Below are 18656 nucleotides of genomic sequence, written 5' to 3'. Positions count from 1 at the left end.
AGGTTGGCTGTTAGGACTGTGAGTGGTTAAAGTCCTGTGTGAAATGAATGAAGATGGACGTAGCTTTTCTGTAGTTAAACAGAAATTTAAGGGTAAAGAAAAAAAATCAACTGACAGTACAGAGACATAGATTCTGTTTTTATTCTTTTGGACATTTTACATTTGTGAAACTGTTCACCTCAACATTTTAAATAAAATCTCAGTGTTGTCTGAAGTGCATTTTCTGATCTGTAACAACTTTATTCTTCTTTTTTTTTGTGAAAATGCAAGAACAGAACATGTCAGCTTTGTTTTATTATTATTATTATTATTATTATTATTATTATTTTGTCCAGACTGCTTTGGACTGTGCCCAGGTCAAAAAATACTGTACTTAATGTTCTGAAATCTGGACTGAAAAAGATAATTACACAAGCTTAAATATCACCAGGCTCTGTGATTGTGCACTTAAATCAGGAGATTTATTTATAAGAATAAATGATGCCAGTTTACAAGAATTTGTTTTACCATATACATGCAGTCACATAATGAAGCTTTCACAAATCTAAAACTGTCATCTTTATGTCGTCTAGGATACATCATAAGGGTGTGTATTTGTCAAAGTTTATTTATTTATTTTCCTGATCAATAATCAAATGAGGGAGATTTGCGATCATATTCCTTCTTTTTATGTTTTTTTGAGAACTTTCTGACCACACAATAAATACTGGATCGTCATGGCGTATTTCACACTGACCTCTCTGTCACGCTCCTTCATTCCAGCCCTGCTTCCTACCTCCTGCTGGCCCCCGATGCCTACAAGCTGGGGGTCCCGACCACAGTGTCCGTCAGCATCCTCACTGCGTCATCGCTCACCGTCTCTGCTCAGATTCACTGTGACTCAGATGTTCTGTCCTCAAACTCCACTCTCGTTACTGGAGGTAAACGCTCTTTTCATCACGGGACTGTTGTGCAAATTAATTACTTCAGTGACATCATGCAAAATTCTCTTTTCGTAGACTCTGCAACACTTTTGGTTTTACCAGCTGTGAGTATAACCAATCAAATTCAACCTTTTCATAACAGAAGAGCGACATTTAGAGACTTGTGTATTTGTGTTGAAATGAGCAGATGATCTGCACTTATTTTAACACTCACTTCTCTCTGTGGTCGTGCAGATCAACAACCAGAAATGCTCCTTCCTCTCCTGCATGCTGAAGGTCAAAGGTCTAGTGGGAAGCCAAGAGGTTTTCTACAACTCCTCCAGAATAGCTTGTGAGTCCAAAAGCATGTACACCTTCATCCAAACAGACAAAATGAACTACCGGCCTGGAGAGGTGGTGAAGATCAGGGTCGTGTCCATGCACACTGACGGGAAACCCTACGACAACCCGGTCAATGTCTTCATCAAGGTGAGTGCTCCGTCAGTTTAGCACGTGTTTGATACTTACAAAAACATGCAACTCGCTCACGAAAAATTCTACAAAAGTGATGAAACATGTCATAGCAGGAGAGAAAATGTTGGATGTTTTTTAAAAAGTGAATAAAGTAGTGCATTTCCCAAATCATTAACCATTCTACAGCATTTGTGCATTTGCAGTTTCTGTTAATTCTCTAAAATTGTCTGCAGGATTCAAGAGAAAACCTGCTGCGGCAGTGGATCAATGCCAGCGCCGTGCTCGGAGTCGTCTCCATCCAATTTAAACTGTCCGATTTGCCGCCTGAGGGCTACTGGACCATCATCGCTTCCATCAACGTAAGTGTGTGAGACACACACACTCACACACACACACACACTTACTTCATCTTTTATCTTTTACAAGATTTTACATACATTACAAACATTACATATCAGATAATAACGTTGGTTTGGGTTGAAGAGTTTCACTACGTCACTGATCATGTAGGGATTTAGATATTTTATTCTGGAATAAAGTTTGTATCTACAGGTGAATATTATCACCTTTGTTCCTTGCAGTTTGTGCCGACAACCTGACTTCAGCATATTTATTCTAGAGTAAAGTTTGCGCCAACTGCCTAACATCTGCATTTATTCTGGAGTGAACTTTGCATATAAGGGTTGATGTTAGCATGTGGGAGTTGAGTTCAAGTAAAGTTGCATCTACAATATTGCAATCGTCAGAGCAGCAGTACTAATAAAAAGAGAAAAATAATCTATTCTTTGTGTTTTTCAGGATGTTCAAACTGAGGGTTATTTCAATGTGGCTCATTTTGGTAAGTACATTTTAGTTAAACTCTTCTAAATAGTGCTGAATAAATGCTTTCAAAAACAGAAAAAAGAGAGACATTTTATAGTGATACAAATGACAAAAGAAAAAGTCCAAATTTGACATCCTGCACCAAACGTGACAGGGTAAAAGTATAACATTTAACTCTTCAAGACAAATTAAAAATCACATTTTTGAGCTACAGTTGTTTTTTTCTATGTTATGTTAGGTGGCTGTTTCAAAAAGTCAAACTTGAAAGATTCTGAGGTATAGCAAATTTACAGTACGATAAACAAAATAATAATAATAATAATAATAATAATAATAATAATAATAATAATAATAATAAACAAATCTAAAATTTGTGTGTCTCAGAATTTGGATTTACAATGTATACATTTTGAATTTTCAAAGAATACTTTTGATGAGACTGTTGAAATTTTGATATTGTCTGTCAATTTTGGATGTTGAATGTAGAAATTCTGACTTTGTGTTTCATAATCTGGATTTAGAAACTAAATTATTGAGTAGGTATATCACAATTTCAACTTTTTCCTCTCAGAATTTCACCTTTGTTACTTCGAAAGTCTGTGTTATCTTTTGTCTCATAATTTGGATTTAGAACATTGATTTGTTGATTTATTTTCATTATTGTAATTTATTTTACACTCAAATGATTTGGGTTGATGTAAATTAACAATTTTTCTAACAACTTGTTTATTATAGACAATCCTACATTAATTACGTTTTACCATTTAAAGCAGTTTCTTTAGTTTCTCTCTGTTTAATGTAGTCTAATGTCTCATAAATGACTCATATGACGCTCAGTGTTTTAATCCATGCTTTAGAATTTTTGGTATTTTGACCTCTTATTTTTAAAACAGCTATTTCTTGCACCTTATTACAGCCACATTCTTATATGTGTTGCTGTCAAAATTTCAAAAACCTTATGATGTCATTTTCATGTCAATGTATTGTGTATTTGTTCGCAGTTGCACCTAAATTTGAAGTTACGATCCACGTACCCCGTATCGTTTATTACGAAGACACTCTGTGGGGCTCCGTCACAGCAAAGTAAGAATTACATTTTTGAGATGTTCTGTTTTGAATCCACCCTGTTATCTCACATTTAATCCCCCAAAAAATCTTAATTTCTGTGCAGAGATGTTTCACATCAGTGTGGAATATTTATGATTACTGTGCTTTTGTCTTCTTTAGGTACTCGTATGGCAAACATGTGAAAGGACACATGGATTTGATGATCTTCTGTGAAGAGGAACAAGTTCATCATGAGAATTTATTTGTATGTAAACACAATTACAGATTAAGATGCACAAAATGAAAAGCAAAACCAGAATAAAGTGTAGAAAGCAAATCAAATCAAATCAATTTCATTTATATAGCGCCAAATCACAACAAACAGTTGCCCCAAGGCGCTTTATATTGCAAGGCAAAGCCATACAATAATTACAGAAAAACCCCAACTGTCAAAACGACCCCCTGTGAGCAAGCACTTGGCTACAGTGGGAAGGAAAAACTCCCTTTTAACAGGAAGAAACCTCCAGCAGAACCAGGCTCAGGGAGGGGCAGTCTTCTGCTGGGACTGGTTGGGGCTGAGGGAGAGAACCAGGAAAAAGACATGCTGTGGAAGGGAGCAGAGATCAATCACTAATGATTAAATGCAGAGTGGTGCATACAGAGCAAAAAGAGAAAGAAACACTCAGTGCATCATGGGAACCCCCCAGCAGTCTAAGTCTATAGCAGCATAACTAAGGGATGGTTCAGGGTCACCTGATCCAGCCCTAACTATAAGCTTTAGCAAAAAGGAAAGTTTTAAGCCTAATCTTAAAAGTAGAGAGGGTGTCTGTCTCCCTGATCTGAATTGGGAGCTGGTTCCACAGGAGAGGAGCCTGAAAGCTGAAGGCTCTGCCTCCCATTCTACTCTTACAAACCCTAGGAACTACAAGTAAGCCTGCAGTCTGAGAGCGAAGCGCTCTATTGGGGTGATATGGTACTATGAGGTCCCTAAGATAAGATGGGACCTGATTATTCAAAACCTTATAAGTAAGAAGAAGAATTTTAAATTCTATTCTAGAATGAACAGGAAGCCAATGAAGAGAGGTCAATATGGGTGAGATATGCTCTCTCCTTCTAGTCCCCGTCAGTACTCTAGCTGCAGCATTTTGAATTAACTGAAGGCTTTTCAGGGAACTTTTAGGGCAACCTGATAATAATGAATTACAATAGTCCAGCCTAGAGGAAATAAATGCATGAATTAGTTTTTCAGCATCAGTCTGAGACAAGACCTTTCTAATTTTAGAGATATTGCGCAAATGCAAAAAAGCAGTCCTACATATTTGTTTAATATGCGCATTGAATGACATATCCTGATCAAAAATGACTCCAAGATTTCTCACAGTATTACTAGAGGTCAGGGTAATGCCATCCAGAGTAAGGATCTGGTTAGACACCATGTTTCTAAGATTTGTGGGGCCAAGTACAAGAACTTCAGTTTTATCTGAGTTTAAAAGCAGGAAATTAGAGGTCATCCATGTCTTTATGTCTGTAAGACAATCCTGCAGTTTAGCTAATTGGTGTGTGTCCTCTGGCTTCATGGATAGATAAAGCTGAGTATCATCTGCCTAACAATGAAAATTTAAGCAATGCTGTCTAATAATACTGCCTAAGGGAAACATGTATAAAGTGAATAAAATTGGTCCTAGCACAGAACCTTGTGGAACTCCATAATTAACCTTAGTCTGTGAAGAAGATTCCCCATTTACATGAACAAATTGTATTCTATTAGATAAATATGAATCAAACCACCGCAGCGCAGTGCCTTTAATACCTATGGCATGCTCTAATCTCTGTAATAAAATTTTATGGTCAACAGTATCAAAAGCAGCACTGAGGTCTAACAGAACAAGCACAGAGATGAGTCCACTGTCTGAGGACATAAGAAGATCATTTGTAACCTTCACTAATGCTGTTTCTGTACTATGATGAATTCTAAACCCTGACTGAAACTCTTCAAATAGACCATTCCTCTGCAGATGATCAGAAAGCAGATTTCAAATTTCACATCACTCACTTTAAATCGTTTATCAAACACAAAGAACTAAACAATCGGCGTTTCTTTCTCAAATGTCATAAAGGAGGATTTGAATTTGTGTGTTTTACTTTTTCTTAACCATCTGATTCTGTCCATTCTTTTAAATCTAAACTTAAGACATTCCTTGTTTATGTCATACCTTGCTGTAAGGATGCAATTTTTAGATTTTTTTTTTTTTATTGTTATCTGGACAACCACTTATACAAATATTATATATATATATATATATATATATATATATATATATATATATATATATATATATACACACAAAAAAAAAATGTATATAAAAATATAAAATTTGGTGAATACCCCAAAATCTTAAGGCCGTCTTTGAATTTCAACACCAAGGTGAGAAAAGCATGATTTCTTGTGTCTTCTATACCCGCTTACTCCAATTAACAGTCACGGTCGGGGGTTATCCCAGCAGTCATGGGGCGCAAGGTGGGGTTCACCCTGGACAGGATGCCAGTCTGTTGCAGGGCAACATATAGACAGACCAACACATTCACACAATTTAAAGTTTCCAGTCCATCTAACCTGCAAGTCTTTGGAAGTGGGAGGAAACTGGGGCACTGAGATGGAACCCACACAGAAAGGACACAGGTGGGAATCAAACTCATGACAATCTTGCTGTGAGGCAACAATCCTAACTAGCCACTGCATTGCTTTATATAAAAGGTATAATTATGCAAAAATTGCAGAAAAACTATGATTGTTTTTAATTGTATGATTGATGATATAATTGTATAACTGCATGGTTTAAAAATAGGTAGTTTTTAATGATGTCAGTTTTACTTTGCTATAGATCAACGACACTGCAGAGTTCATGTTTGAGCCCTACGAACACCTAATGATGAACAACTCATTTTCAATGTATGACGTCCACATGGAGAAGTCTCTGACAGTTGTAGTTCAAGTGACAGAAAAAGACACAGGTAATTAACACATTTACATTTTGTATTTTCGCTCATTCTACAGATTAATTATTTTTTTAATTGAGGTATTTGTATTTCTTCATTGACAACAATGTGTCCTCTCATTATGTTATTGCTATCTTTGTGATGCCATAAGGCAAGAGTGCTAAAAGGCAGAAATAAGAAATCTGGTCTCACAACAATAAAGTAAAATATCTTGACCACCAATTCTCTCAGATGTGTTCTTGTAAAAATGTGATCACATGACCTTTGTCAGGTGTCACTTCATCATTAATGTTTCTTTCAGGTCTCAAATATAACGCCACGGCAACAGTGTGTTTGGCAAAACACAAATACAAACTGGAATTTGGTGAATGCCCCAAAATCTTAAGGCCTTCTTTGAATTTCAATGCCAAGGTGAGAAAAGCATGATTTCTTGTATCTCAGCAAAAATGCTTGCATTTATTCAGTAATTTCTATCTGCCTTTAAATATACTTAAATATCTAGGCTTTATTGATTATCCACTCATCTACAACTTTAATGGTGCGGGAGGAAAAGCAATCATCATAAGAAGGGGTAGAACAAATTTTTCATTCTCAGCTTTGTTGGACAATTTGTCATCAATATAATAATAATAATAATAATAATAATAATAAATATTTATAAAAGAGCTCTGATGATTTTATGGAACCATTTGTTAAAGAAATTATGACTTTGGTACTTAATATCTTTCACTATCAAAGGAAATGCCATATTTATATAATCTATTTATGTCAACCAAGCCTACAAAATGTGGTCTTCAAATGGGAAAAACAAATTCTAACACATTACTAAGATTAATAGAATATCATTCTTTCAATTTAAACAACCAGGTGTTGTGGGAGGGATGACATGAATAGATTTAGTAAATTATGAATTTCATTGTTTTGAGTGTGGTAAATGGCATGAATTTTGATTCATCTGTATTCAACAGTGGTTTTTTTTTTTTTAAGATTTCTATAGCTATTTAAAGCTGATTACACGTATCGAATCACTTCTTCCATCATTTTGGCTGTTGATTAGAAAACTATCATCTGCATACAAATGTAGTGCAGCAGTGTTCTCGAACACATCATTTATAAAAAGTTGTACATAAAATGGGCCCCAAACAGAACCTTGCTGCACACCCCATTAAAAGACAGTTACAAAGCTGAAAATAAATCCCACCATAAGAAAATTTTCACAACAGGAATGTCATAATGCTGGGAATAAATCCAGTGCTTTCAATAAATCTACAGAGTGAGGATAAGGTCAGCTATTTAATTCTTTTGCTCTTGATACGTTTTTGAAAAGATGTCATGATGAAGTGGTGCTAAAGTACAAAACACACAACAACCAAAAAAGCAAAAAACAAAAAAAAAAACCCACACCTATGATCAAAAGTGTTTCATACAGACCAGTTTATTGTGCTGTTCATTGCATATTTAATGCTGTTCTGTATTTTATGCCAACCATTCAATAACAATTTATTTTGTGTTGTCTAGCTGAAAGTGATGACGTACAACAGAATGCCACTGTCACCAGAGGATCAGACTAAAACCGTGACAGTGACAGTTTTGCAGCAAATGCAATTTCCATTGGGCAACCCATGGGGCGGAACAATGAACCATCGTTTCCCAAACATGTTGATGCCAATTACTATTCCAAGTCTAGAGAATCCAGTTTATCATGAAATGGAATTTGACGTTCCTGTGGATGGAATCATTGCTCTCTCCATTCCGGTCATGGAAAACACTGGGTCACTCATTATCGATGTAAGTAAAACTGTTTATTTTGTAAAACCTTCAACCAAGTTGTAATCATACGTGCTGCAGCATGTTTACTCCTGGAAAAATAAAAGTTGCCGTAAACAACAAAATTCACCACAATTATGCATACGCTTTAATATAACACAATCAAAATCGTCAAGATTTGGACAAGATGGGGCCAGAACTGGACAAGATTGGGGCCAGTGACATGAGAACAGTGACAAAGTCGCAGAGTTCACGAAACAGCGTGGTGGTGTACAATGATTTTAGTGTGAGTGAAGGAAGCTTCCAAGAGTTATCGTCCTCTGTGGCTTAACATTTGTTACTTTGTGGTCAAGTTGCACTAAAAGAGATGTGAAATATTATCTGCTGTGAGTCAGAAGGCACCTGAGACTTGACCTTGAGGCATTTCATGATCATGTTGATCATTGAGCACGTTTAAAATTGGATCTTTTCTTGGTTGCAGTTTTGAAGCTTTTCCACACAGACATGATATGTTCATTTGTATCATTGTTTGTTTTGAGGCTTACTTTGAGGACGCCCACACCACGCTGCAGGTCTACACAACCTACATGTCACCAAGTCACTCGTACCTGCAGATCCAGAAACCCTCTGAGGCCCCAGAGGTAAACATGAACATCGTCAACATATCGAAATACTGAGATGATGAACTTTACTGTATTTATGTGGACGTTTAGTCATAAAGAACTGTCCGTGTGTTTTTTTTTCTTAAATGTCTCGATGCTCAGTTGCTGGTTGCACTTTGTCTTTGATTGAACATTCTAACTTTGTCTTCCTTCAGGTCGGTGAACCCTTCAAGCTCGAGATTGTCAGTAATTTTCCTCTGACTGAGATGTATTACATGGTAGGTACACTCACAGGCAATTTAGCATATTGCTTTTTAAATCATTAATATTTTTATTCTGAAGCTGTTAATCAGACAAACAAACACAGTAAGTATTTTATTATTTCAAACATGCTATTTTCTCGCTTGTTTGCTGGATTGAAAAATAAATCAACAATTTTATTCATATCTTAGTCAAAAAGTCGAAGTAGGTCCAAGGTGCAATTGAAATAATTTGTTTAGGGGACAGGTCTTCCAAGGGGGCAAGACGTTTTATGCATTTTTTTAAAATATGATTTTTAAAAGTTTGGGTACATCTTGGAATAGATTAATTTAATTTTGATGAAGAGTCAAAGTATTTTTAAAACATTACACAATTTAGTAATTTCTGTTCTGCTCATGAAATTACTTTGGTCCAGATGTGTAAGTACATTTGTAGATATCTTTATTATTATTATTATTATTATTATTATTATGCATTTTGTGGCAGCTCTACTAAACATTCCAGAGGAAATTAGAAAATTGTAAATTGTAAAATTAGCATTAAATTTAGTGACTGCTCCAGAAAATCATACTGATTCAGGAACATTTTCAAAAGTTAAATATTGTAGCATTTTGGAGATTTGACTTACTTGACTTTTTTATTATTATTATTTTTTAATTAACTTTTGTCTTTGATTTCACCATACGCATATGACCCCTTTGTATCTTATTTACATAAAATTTTGTAAAATGGAACAAAAATTTATTATTACAGTTATCAGCAAACAGATGTTAATGAATCGTGTAATCAATACGTTTCCTTTGTTTTAATTAAACAGCATCCATCCAAATGGAGTCCAACAACATGTCTCTTCCTCCACATTTTTTTTATTGTTGGGACCATACAGGTGCAACAAAACAAGGCTTTGGATTTGTTTGTTGTTGTTTTTTTTGTGTTATCCTGCAAATCGTGATGTGTTTTCGTGATTTGAAGGTGAAGTCCAGAGGTCATATCGTGTTCGCTGGGAAAAGCTCCGGTGAGATAATGTTGTTCCCAGAGGAATGTTGGGCTCCTGCGGTGTGTATCATTGTCTACTGCGTCCTTCCTAACAGAGAAGTTGTCAGTGACGCCATTTTGCTGCCCATGATCTGGAACATACCACACCTGGTGCTTATCTTCACTTGTTTTTATAAATGCTTGCAAAATTATGACTTTGTTCTTCTGATAATGGGATTATTCATCATGTTTGTCTGATTGCTGTTCATCTGTGCAAAAAAAAAAAAAAAAAAACTAACTTGGAAAAATATCTTTGCTTTACTGTAGTAAACGGTTTCTGTAGCAGCGGCTGATTTGGACTTTATGTTGACCCGTTAGCAGCTGCAGCGAGGCCCAGTTCTATACAATAAACTGGACCAGTAAATAAGAATATGGAACTCAACTGACTAATCTCCAAACTTTTCCAAAAGTATTTTTAAACATAATTCATGCTGTATTTCTGAAGACATGTTTCTTAGACGTCGTTGTCTTCACTAAGCCATGTTTTTAAAAGAAACATTGTTGGTTTTATTTCCTCATTTTATTACATAAAATTTTATATATTCGAAATAATAACAGTAAATATATTAAAACATTTTAAATACTCAGTAAACGCTTAAATTAGAACTCAATCCCAGTCAAACAAACAATAAACATGCAAAGAACAAGTTCAAAAACTTCATAAAAACAGGAAAAACATAGTGAAATCAAACCATATACTAATTGTCGAAGATGGAAAAAAGTTGAGTCTGGATTGTGTTTTATATTTGTAGGTGTCTCTGAGCTGGAGCGAGGCCGAGAGGAAGCCACACGACGAGGTCCTCCTGAAGGTCACAGTGGCCGAACCCCACTCTCAGGTCGGGATCCTGGTGACCAACAATCCCTCCATGGTGGAATGGTGGGACAAAGAAAGCACGATGAAGATGGTAAGAACAGAAACCCGCCGCTTCTGGTGCCCAGTTCAGTGTCCATCATTATGGTCAAAAACATTTTCACATTCCAGGCACCACTAAGTGTAGCGTTAGCCTCGAAGTCATGAAAACAAATAAATACATAAAGACGGCTTTGATTTTCAACAAAATTACAAACTGTTTGACCATCCATCCATTTGCCCGACCCACTTACTCCTGTTAAGGGTCACAGGGGGACAGGAGCCTATCCCACATCATATGTGATTATTTTAAAAATGTAATCAAACTAATACAACAAATCCATGAGTTTATATATATATATATATATATATATATATATATATATATATATATATATATATATATATATATATATATATATATATATATGGCTCACAAACACAGAAACTGAAGCAGTTGGTTCTAATTTCACCCTGACTCCTGGTAAATTAAACTCATCCTATTCACACATTTCTGTATTCTAAATACACTCAACAAAAATATAAACACAACACTTTTGGTTTTGCTCCCATTTTGTATGAGATGAACTCAAAGATCTAAAACTTTTTCCACATCCACAATATCACCATTTCCCTCAAATATTGTTCACAAACCAGTCTAAATCTGTGATAGTGAGCACTTCTCCTTTGCTGAGATAATCCATCCCACCTCACAGGTGTGCCATATCAAGATGCTGATTAGACAACATGATTAGTGCACAGGTGTGCCTTAGACTGCCCACAATAAAAGGCCACTCTGAAAGGTGCAGTTTTGTTTTATTGGGGGGGGGATACCAGTCAGTATCTGGTGTGACCACCATTTGCCTCATGCAGTGCAACACATCTCCTTCGCATCATCCGTGAAGAGAACACCTCTCCAACGTGCCAAACGCCAGCGAATGTGAGCATTTGCCCACTCAAGTCGGTTACGACGACGAACTGGAGTCAGGTCGAGACCCCGATGAGGACGACAAGCATGCAGATGAGCTTCCCTGAGATGGTTTCTGACAGTTTGTGCAGAAATTCTTTGGTTATGCAAACCGATTGTTTCAGCAGCTGTCTGAGTGGCTGGTCTCAGACGATCTTTGAGGTGAACATGCTGGATGTGGAGGTCCTGGGCTGGTGTGGTTACACGTGGTCTGCGGTTGTGAGGCTGGTTGGATGTACTGCCAAATTCTCTGAAACACCTTTGGAGACGGCTTATGGTAGAGAAATGAACATTCAATACACGAGCAACAGCTCTGGTTGACATTCCTGCTGTCAGCATGCCAACTGCACGCTCCCTCAAATCTTGCAACATCTGTGGCATTGTGCTGTGTGATAAAACTGCACCTTTCAGAGTGGCCTTTTATTGTGGGCAGTCTAAGGCACACCTGTGCACTAATCATGGTGTCTAATCAGCATCTTGATATGGCACAGCTGTGAGGTGGGATGGATTATCTCAGCAAAGGAGAAGTGCTCACTATCACAGATTTAGACTGGTTTGTGAACAATATTTGAGGGAAATGGTGATATTGTGTATGTGGAAAAAGTTTTAGATCTTTGAGTTCATCTCATACAAAATGGGAGCAAAACCAAAAGTGTTGCGTTTATATTTTTGTTGAGTGTACATCGAGCTGTTACACAGTATTCTTCATCATCTTCAGTCTGTCCCCAGTGTCCTCTTCGGTTTCATGTTTTCTCATCATCACGTCTTCATGTCCACCTATGAAACCTGATCTGCCGCCCTGCCCATGAATCATTTCAGTGTGAACCGTTTAATCACAACTCGGTCAAACTGGTATCACACAATATGTTCTTTGTTGGCTGTAAGAGGAGAAGTTTTGAGGATGTTGGTGGTGTTCTTGCAGGAGGAGATGATGGAGAAGTTGGAGATGATGGCGGAACACGACATTGGGGTGGAAGAGAGCTACTTTAAGCGAACGGGGGATCCATATTCCATATTTAAGGTTAGCCCCACCCAGGCTTAGTGTCCGAATGCCATCACGAGAACATTGTTAGCTTCCTCAGAGAAGGACGTCACAGCAGAAGTCAGCATCTGTGCAATGCCACTTAGAGTACAGCTAGAGTGTGTAGAATTTAGTGCAATCTAGATTTACGGCCCTTGACCTTCTCTCATGATAAGCAAAATGTATAGGCTAGTGTATCAACATGGCGCCCTCCAGTGGGGGGATGAAGGGCTCCTTCTAACCTTCTGAAAACACAGATTTGTTGTAGTAATTAACAGGTGTTTATGAATGTCACGTTCAATTTAAATTTCAAATGGCCCTATAGTTGTATTTTGCTTAAATTGATAATTCAGGGGTTTTCTCTTATAAAACAATAATAATAACAAAACAGATACAGGCAATACAGACACTATGATGACAGCAGAACAAGTGTGTGTATCTTTTAATATAACACATCTCAATCACAATGACCTGACCGTCAAGTCAGGGAATGGAAACAAGAACTAGTACAAGTCACTTCATATTGTTTGGTGAGGGAACTTTCAAGTCACTGGCGTCAACTCTGAAGGAGATACGGGCTTCTGTGGATGTGACTGGAATAACTGGACATCAGTTGCATCACCAGTTACAGAAGGTCAACTCAGACAGACAGATGACCAGTTGGATTGAGACAGCTGAAGTACTTGGACACAAATCGTGTTGATAAAGAAAATTATTTGTGTTTAAACTAACAACTATCATCCTCTGTGGAGATGGACTAACCATTATCCACCATACAGAAGGATCGCTGCCCAGTTCTAGTGGCACATTATGACCCCAGGGCAGAGAAGGTCCCAGGGTCAAGAGAACCCATCCAGCATTCAACTAAACCAGGCGGATCTTAAGTGACAAATTCTACCCTTCATTATATATAGTAGATGATAAAGACAACACTTTAATATTGTCCTAATTTCACAAGAAGAGTCACCTTAATTAATGACCATCTGAAAAAGCAGGCGGGGCACCTGTGTGCTGGATCGCACATGGAGAAAACGTTGTAGCTCACAAGACAAGTTAATCTTCCAAAACACCAACAAAACCAAAATATTACATGATACAATGACAACACAAAGCTGACAAAAGGGGACCTGAGGAGGAACCTGGACTTGGTCCATTTCTTAAATTGCCACGTCTATCCCTGGAATATCAACCTGAATGACATGATGGGTTTGATATAATGTCAGAGGTCACGGTGGCCTTGTGTAAATTCTTGCCAGCATTTGCCTCAGTAGATGTTAGTTACCTTTACTGACCTGTGTAACTTTAAATCAGCACCTTAATTGTTTTAAAAATCCACTTAAAGGATGGCATGTTTGCAGGATTAAGACTTTCTCATGAAGTGCTGAAACTTTAACTGCATTTTCTTATCAAAGAGCTTCAACTAAATGTGCAGTTTCTACGTCTTCCATGTCTTTGCTCAGAAATGTGATCTGATCGTGATGACCGACGCCAGCTTGCACATGATGCAACAAGTGAATGTGCCAGATTTTCGTAAGTTTTACTAATCGACACCATTTGAGATCCCAACTACGCCGTCCTCGTGTCCATTTAGAATATGGACATTTGAATGCTAACAAACATTACACTGAAATCTCCCACAGCAGGAAGCGAACACTACAACTATCCCCAGAAAGACTGTCTGGATATGGAGGAAGAACACAGCGCCACAAAGCCTAGCGACTTTCCAGAGACCTGGTTATGGCTGGACATCAACACAGGGTGATGAACCACAAACCACTTCAGTAACAAAATATTCCTCATTGGAAAAATGACAAAGGTGGATTGGGGGGGGTAGTTACAGAGACCATCTTTAGTTGAATGCACTTTTAAAATTCTTGCAGATGTTTGCCAACCAAACACTATTTCCTCTCTGATCACCGAGATGACTTTTATTTTTATTTATTTATTTTTACAGTTCATCAACCTTCACAGAAATTCCTCTGATTGTACCAGATACCATCACGACCTGGCTGGCCGCCGCCTTCGTCATATCCGACACCCTCGGCCCTGGAATAGTGGACAAGCCTGCAGAGGTATTTCAATCAATTTAGTTTTTACAAGACTATTTTTTTGTGGTTTTGAATTTATACTGTTGCCTATATTTTATTATTATTTGAAGTCATGCTTACAAATAGGTGCGTCTGCACGCCTGCAGCTTAATCGAGTCCCGCTGCTACACTCACAACATGTGTAAAGATCCGTACGTGGCAGGTTTTTGTAGCAACTTTCTTCCACCGTTGAAAGCTTGGTGATATAAAGTTGTATCTTCAGATGGATACTAGAGATGTTCTAATAATCAATCAATCAATCAATCAATTTTTTTATATAGCGCCAAATCACAACAAACAGTTGCCCCAAGGCGCTTTATATTGTAAGGCAAGGCCATACAATAATTATGTAAAACCCCAACGGTCAAAACGACCCCCTGTGAGCAAGCACTTGGCTACAGTGGGAAGGAGCCAAATCTCTAATGTTGTTGCATCAAATAGTTTCATAAAATCAATACCTGGTATCTGCCTTAAGGTATCCAGTGGACACATATTTCACGAGTACTTTATCTACTTGCAAATTCTTGCAACAAATGGGCAACTGGCCATGTTGGCTATCTAAGTTGTTGCCACAGGGCATAGGCTCTCTACCTTGAGGTCTAGGAAATCCCATCCTGTCATACAGACTGCAACAATATCACTTTTAAAACAGTTTATATTTCAATAAAGGAGATTTTATACAATTGAATTATATGAAATGGAAAGATAAAATGGTAGTTGACCCATTTTGGACACTACTTGTTAAAGTTACCCAAAGCTCATGGTACCATCATAGGAACTAGCCTCAGTATGGGAACTGCTTTGTTCATTTTCCATCCTTCTTTCTATGCAGGACAGTTTTGCCATTTGATTTATTTGTACTAATATATTAAATTCTGCGTAAGTCTTTGGAATTGCAAAATTATCACATTATCCAGACGCAGTATCAGTGCTGGTTTCTGCTGTTGGTATTTCACATAACCTTGGTAGTTTTTTTTTTTGCTGTTGTTTTTTTGACATTTCCATGTGATCTTCCTCCAGCTCACAGTGTTTGAGGAGTTGTACGTGTCCATGAATGTGCCAAAGTGCATCATCCGTGGAGAACAGTTGCTGCTGGAGGTCATTTTGTTCAACCACCTTCCATATAAGTTGATGGTCAGTCAGTGATCTCCACCCCTCACACATTTATGAGGAATTCAAAAGGTACATTTATCCTGTGTTTCAACACAAGCCAAGGGCGGGTATGAGGTTGATTTTAAAGGTGAAACATCTGCTGGAGGTCAATATATGGTTCTGACAAATCCAAAAACTGGTTTGTAATTGTCCAGACATTTGTTTTACCTTCCTCAGACATGTTTCAGACGAGGTTGTATCAGAAAAATCTGATCAGGTTGGTTGAACATCAGTTACTCAAGTACAGTCGATGGCCTGCAGTCAGTGGTGGGACATCTTTAGATATTAATTAATACATTCAAGAAGATCGCTGACATTTTTGTAAACCAAAAACTTGGTTAATCCTATACCATCTCATAAAAACTAGACCTTGACTTGAACACAGATTCACCTATATTTTCCATTTGTTGGTGGTTTGGCCAATATATATGCCGAAAAATGTTCTTGGTCTACTTGATGCCTTCTGCAAAGGTTTAGGAACTGGGCTTATTAAACAATAGTGAATTTTACATAAATTTGAATCCTGGCACTCATCAGATACAAATGAGATGATTACTTTTGACTTAGAGGAGGAGGAGGAGAGACTTAGAGAGACTCGAGAGGCCGATTCCTCTAAGGTATGAGCCAGATAAATCTAGACAAAGTGACGTATTTGATGCCCAACGAGGCAAAACCAGTTTTTTGGTGTTTTTTTGAGTCCAAGAGGACAATACCAGAATTGAGAATAAGCTGAATGCCAAATTGTACAGATAAAAGCTCAGTTTGGGAATGTCCTATTCTATTTTTTCCATGTTGCATTGGGAAATAATATTTGAACATTAGATGTCACATTTTATTACTGGGCATAGATAAGATCATTTGTCTGATCTCAGATTCCCAAAGTTGTTTGAAAAGAACATCTTTGGATTACGATCTTGAGCTTGTGTTCCCTGTGAGGTCGCTTTAGGCATCAGGTTGCCATAATCTAATAAGACATCAGTTGTTTTACTGTCTCCATTTCAACCTGTAAAAGATTCACAAAAGGTCTCATGAAACCCCAAGAGAGCAGGCCTTAAATATTTGGTTACAATAAGCACACCTTTTGTTCCTTTTGTATTCTTTGGCTTTTCATGTCGATGTACAATGCAATCTGCGTGTGTTCTTTGTCTTTGTTGCCAGGTCACAGTTGTTATGTCTGAGAGCGAAGACTTCGAGTTTGTCTTCTTCATGGGTGGCGTACACCGAGTGTATGTGGAGGCCTACAGTGGGTCTTCCTTCTTCTTTCCCATTATTCCAGTGACTCTCGGAGAAGTCGTCCTCTCTATGAGAGCCAATGCATTCCCGATGTACAATCATGGGAGCATGGAGATATCCCGCAACGTGCAGAAGACTGTCCATGTGAAGGTGCTCTCACAAGAGTGATGGAAAACATCAACTTGTATTTTTGATGAGTCATTCATCACTTTGGATGACATTTATCAGCTCAACACTCTTTAAAACTTGTCAGCTGTCATCCTCTTTAATTCGTAAGCTCTGTTAGCTAATGTGGAATATAAATTTAATGATGTAGTCCAGGAGCTTTTGTGTTTAGAGTAAAATAAATATTCAGAAATTGCAAATGTTGCAGCTAATTAGCTCACAAGTTAGCTGAAGAAGCCCATTTTTTAACTAGATACATGCTAACAAGCAAGCTAGCTCACTCTCCATTTGTTAAATTAGGGCAATACATTAATTTTTGTAGTGGGTCCATGCTAACTAGCCATACCAGGCAAATGGGGTCTTTCCTAATAATTGAGTTCAACAAAATTATTTTGATCCAGCAACATGCTAACTAGCCATGCTAGCTGATTTGGGAGTTGTGCATTAATTATCTTAACAAGCTCATTTTTTTAATGAACTACATCTAAACTCGTCAAGTTAGTTTGACTATTTACGATAAATTATATTGGATATTAATTATTGACAGATTATATGAAGTGGCTATTGATACGTACTGTATTCTTTTTTTTTTTGCTGTGATTGTACAGAATTCAATGAGAAACCGCCGCAATTATCATGAGATAAAGCTGGAAATCATGGTGCCAAATCACAGTTGAGGAATTTCAAGATCGAAAGTTTGGGTTAGGGTTGTATTTGAACCGTGACATTGGGTAGTTTAAATAACAACGGCCTGGATTATTTAAGCAAAAATTGCTGGTGCCATTTAATTTGAAATCCAGCTATGTAGCAGATCAGAAGAACCTCCTGAGAGGTTTGATCTTCTTGTCTTTCATTTGGTGGAGCATCTGTTCTGCTGTTAGGTGACTTTCTTCTTGTTTGCGGCTCTGGGCTCAGATCTTTGTTGGACTGTTCTCAGAAATGTTCCTCATGAGTTTGTTTGTTGGTTGTGCAGCCTGAAGGCTTTGAGCACACCTTCTCCACCTCAATGCTGCTGGAGACGTCGCCCTCAAATTCCTTCATTATCAAAGACGTCAGGTTCATCTTCCCACCAGACATTGTGGATGGCAGCATAAAAATAACAGTGACTGTGGACGGTACGTAAACGCCAGAAAGAAGAAGAACCTCGAGGCAAAGTGCCATGACACAACACACACCATTTCTAAGAATTTAAAAAAATATATACACTTGGAGCACAACAGCTTCCTCAAGGAACAAGACAGAAATGAGTTTTGTACTTTTTTGTACAATCCTCA

This window comes from Thalassophryne amazonica, chromosome 21 (genome assembly GCF_902500255.1).
Source record: "Thalassophryne amazonica chromosome 21, fThaAma1.1, whole genome shotgun sequence".
Taxonomy (NCBI): Eukaryota; Metazoa; Chordata; class Actinopteri; order Batrachoidiformes; family Batrachoididae; genus Thalassophryne; species Thalassophryne amazonica.
The sequence above is the reverse complement of the archived record's forward strand: the minus strand, read 5'-3'. Positions refer to the sequence as shown.